Raw genomic sequence first — 4897 nt, 5'->3', positions numbered from 1 at the left:
GCAACCATGAAAACAGAAGATGATTGCTTCATGGCAGGAAAGCGATGACAACCTAGACAGTGTTGAAAAGCAGAGACATTACTCTGCCCACAAAGTCTGTATAGTCGAGGGTACTGTCTTCCCAGTGGTCACATATGGTTGTGAGAGCGGGACCATAAAGAAGGCAGAATGCCAAAGAATTGATGCCTTCGAACTGTGGTGCTGGAGTAGACTCCCAAAAGTCCCTTGGATAGCAAGGAGATCAAACCAGCCAATCTGAAGGGAGATCAACCCTTAATATTCACTGAAATGACTGATGTTGAAGCTGAAGCTCCAGTATTTTGGCCATTTGATGTGCACAGATGACTTACTGGCAACGAACATGAACTTGGGCAAACTCCAGAAGATGGTGAGGGACAGGGAGGCCTGTGTGCTGCAGTCCATGGGGTCGCAAAGAGTCGGACATGACTGTGCAACTGAACAACAACAACAACAACTGACATATATCACTGTATAAGTTTAAGGTACAGAGCATGATAGCTTGATTTACATATACTGTGAAATTATTGCCACAGTAAATTTAGTTAACATCCATCATTTCATATAAATACACTAAAAGAAAGAAAACTTCTCCTTATAATGAGAGAATTCTTAGAATCTCCTCTATTAACAACCTAAAAATATGGAAGACCATATGCATTTCTGTGTCATATTTATGCAGGGGCCATGCTAATATTCTTTGCATAGTTCCAATTTTCATATATATATTACCAAAGGAAGCACCACCCTGACATCTTGACAGGGTCTTTAGTGTGGACTCAAAGAGAAGAAAGGTAGGAGATCTAATGGAATCGATACATTTTTTCTTTACTCCTTAGCAACTACATCCTCCTATATACTAAGAAGTTTTCATTCCTAATGTTGAAATTGATATCTGGATTTCTACTTGCAGTTTTAAAACATTTAACATTTCAAATCCAGAACTTTCTTTATCATTGTTTGCAAAAGAAATTAATTCATGTTTTCCACTTTTTGACACTAAATGATGTTCGCTCATGATCTTCTCTCCCTCAGTATCCAGAGGAAGCCTTTCGACACACCAATGGCTTCTTAGTACCAGGAGAAGCTCAATGTCCCACCATGATTTACAGAGGCCTGATTATCTGTCCTTGTCTTCATCCCAGCTTCAAATGGTACCTTGGTCTCTCTTGTTCACAATTCTTTGGCCACTCTAATCTACTCGCATTCCTTGAAGCTCTTCTCACCAGCAATTTCTCACCTTCAGTTCAGTTCAGTTCAGTCGCTCAGTCGTTTCTTACCTTAGGTCATTTGTATAGGCTTTGCTTTATGTTTGGAGTGATTTTATCCACTTTTCATGCTTAATTCAGATTCATTTTTTAGGTAATACTCCTATTTTTCTTTATCACTGTATCAGTACTTGAATTGCTATGTGTCTACTGTCTATTACTCCCACTAGAATGAATGCTTCATGAGGGCAGCGGTTTAATTATTGCTAGCTGCCCTATCCTTAATGCTTCACACAATTCCTTGGCTCAATACTAAATATCTTTTGAAAAAATTACTACATGAATATATGTATACTGTGCCATTTCAGTACTAAAATATTCAAAAATTGTCTATTCTTAGACTATAATATAGTTGACTTTTTCTAAATTTCTTTTTCCATTTTTGGCCAGATAAACACTTAGAAATAAAGCAATATTTTCTTCACTATTTTATTCTACAGAAAAGTGATAAAGTAATTTTATATTCAGATTGACAGCAAAAATTAATAAGAATTTTAATAAAAGTATGTTGTTAACAACCCACAACTTTTGAAATATAAAGCATGCTGGGCTACATGGGATTTCATTGTGATCCATAGGAGTTTAACAGTATTAAACTACCTGCAGGCATACTCCCTATTATTCTGTGAATGTAATAGAAGCATACTGAGAATTACAAGTTAAAGTTGAATGTTCTACAGAGCTCAGACAAAACCTATTCTCTAGTTCAGGAAAATTAGAATTAAATTTTGATCCTGATATATACATCAGATGTGAGCAAAATTATATTAGCTATTTAAAAAAATAATGGGGTTATATATAATGGGATAAATAACATATGAATTATATAAATGAATGTTGAGGTTATAATGATCCATTTGATAACCATAGAGAATAGTGAGAACTTTACGTAGAAATTCAACTGGTAACAGATTTAAAGCTCGTTCTTATAAATTTGCAGGTTCTAATGGCAAAGATTTTAAGTCTGTATTTCACTAGATATCACACCATCCAATTTTAACATTCCCTATATTTCTTTTAATAGACTTTTAAAATATGTGTGAATACATGTTATAGACATCATCTAAATATAACCTTTTACTGTCAATCCTAAGCAAATTGTTGCATAAGATGACATCTTTTTAAAACTCAGTTTACCTTGTTGCAAACCTATTTGCATATCAAAACACCATAGTATATGGGCTTAAAAAAGTCAGTAACAGTTATTTGTGTTTATAAAAATATAAACATTATTTATCATTTTAATCATTAATAAATGCAACTGGAGGGCTTTCAAATGACAGCATAAATGAGTGATATATTAACTAAATGTAAATATATTAATTCAGACTGTATGTATGTGTACATATATGTGAAAATTCTTAATATCTTTGGATATATATCACCTTTTAAAAGTTATGATTTTGCCATCTATGCAATTTTATTTTTTCCCTAATTTTTAAAACAATTTTACTGAATTAAAAATTCTTTAAATTACATATTGGTTTACCATTTTCAAAAATTCTACACACAATTTCATGTATTCTCAAAATAACCCTTCTTTTAAATCGCCTGCCCATATATTGCTCTTCTCCCCTTCCCTCCACCTGCTGGTGAGCACTAGTTTGTTCTGACAGTCTACTTCCTTCTTGCTTTATTCACCAATTTGTTGTTTTTCTTAGGTCCCATATATGAAATAATTCAGACAGAAAAAGACTAATACTACAGGATACCACTTATACACAACTTTAGAATATGCCATTTTCTTATAATAGTAAAGCTATATTCCCACATTACTTAATTTTTCATCCTGTGTTTACTTCATTATTTATATCACCTTTTTTTTTTTTTTAAGATTTATGAAGACATTGAGGGTGAGTCCAGACTTTTTTTCTTAACTATGATCCTACAGTGAGTATCCTTGAGACTTTCTAATCATTTATCTAAAACCGTTGTTTACTGAGCTTTAGTGTTAGAATCACCTGTTGAGCTTGGTAAGCCATGGATTGCTTATTCCCGTCCTCAGAACTTCTGATCGAGTAGGGCTGAGGTAGAGCCCTGAGGATTTGCTTGTGCTGATGCTGCTGGTCTGGGGACCACAGTTTGAGAACCACTGAATAGTATATTTTAGGAGTAACATTATAGGGTTAATGAGCATGCATATTTTTTAAGGTTTTGGCACATGTTGCCAAATTGTTTTCCAGAAAGATGGTATCATCTTGTATTTCTACCAGTAATTCTCTTCAGCATGCAGTATTTTAATTTAAAATCTCTTGTCCTTTTGAGACATGAAAAATATTATCTCTATTGAAGCATTTTGTGTAATAATAAAATATTGGAAACACTGCCATTAAGGAAAATAGATAAGTAAGCAGGGGTATAGCCACACAAGACAACTTAATTTAGCAGTTTAAATGAATGAATTAAATCTATATGTTTTAACATGGAAAAATAGCAAACCATAAATTTGGCTGAAAAAATGTTTAAATCATGGGCTTCCCTAGTGACTCAATAGTAAAGAATCTGATTGCCAACGCAGGAAATGTGGGTTCTATCCCTGGGTAGGAAAGATCCCCTGGAGAAGGAAATGGCAACTCACTTCAGTATTCTTGCCTGGGGAATCACATGAACAGAGGAGCCTAGCGGGCTACAGTCCATGGGGTCACAGAGTCAGACATGACTTACTGACTAAACAACAACGGGAACAACATGCTGAAATACTTCGGTCATTTTTCAAGAATATTAAATGCTATCTCAAAACGTGATTCTTTTTAAAGTTATTGTTGGTTTAAAACAGGAAGTATACAGAAAAATGACCAAATGTTTTTCAATTATCTCTTAAGGCTTAAATGACACATTCTTTTATCATATAAATTTTGAAACTATCATGGAATTCACTGTAAAAATGCTTCAAAGGGAAAAAGTGTGACTCTTTCATGTCACCTCCAAATGACTTCCTAGCCTTCATAGTTTTTTTAAAATGATGTAATGTAAATTAAGATAGTCCTAGCACCCAGGTTATATAAAATGAAGTGGTTTATAACATAGACAAATCAACTATAATTATTCTTTAAAAATTCACAACATATTTAAGGAAGAAATGATTAAAGATAAATGAAATTAATGATTATGGATTTATACAAGTGTGTGACCAAGTTTGTTTATTTCATTATTAATAAGAAAGTGGTATATGATAACTTTAAAAACATTATGCTGTTGTAAAATAATATTCTAGAGGATCTGCATTTGGCTTTGACTTTGCATGCATCTTAGAATCAATTGATATGTTTCATTTATCTCTTAATTATTTAATTTAAATTAGATAATTTTAATTTTTAAAATTAATTTTTATTTAAAATAATTTAAAATATTATTTTAAAAATAATATTTTTAAGAATAATTTTAAATTAAATAATTTAAATAATTAATTATTATTAAAGTAAAAAACTTTTTACTTTAAAATATTTGTATATTCATAGGAACGTACAAAGAACTTTACAGGGAAATCCAAGGCACCCTTCACCTAGCCTCTCCTAATGTTAATATTTTGCACAACTGTAGTAGTACAATATCAAACCCAGGAAGTCAACATTTATTCAATCCACTGAAATTATTCAGATTTTGCCAGTTAT

The 4897-nt window shown here is 32.3% G+C and overlaps 1 non-coding gene across 1 annotated transcript; it reads right to left on the bottom strand.

Moving 5' to 3' along the window:
* Window positions 1-655: 655 nt before the first annotated feature.
* LOC145543920 (U6 spliceosomal RNA) lies at window positions 656-762 on the bottom strand. Its single transcript, XR_014081163.1, has one exon. It is a non-coding gene; the product is annotated as a U6 spliceosomal RNA (small nuclear RNA).
* Window positions 763-4897: the final 4135 nt, after the last annotated feature.

Source organism: Giraffa tippelskirchi, chromosome 3 (assembly GCF_054371585.1).
Source record: "Giraffa tippelskirchi isolate mGirTip1 chromosome 3, T2T-mGirTip1v1.2.pri, whole genome shotgun sequence".
NCBI classification, from domain to species: Eukaryota; Metazoa; Chordata; class Mammalia; order Artiodactyla; family Giraffidae; genus Giraffa; species Giraffa tippelskirchi.
This window is presented reverse-complemented; position numbering and strand designations above follow the sequence as displayed.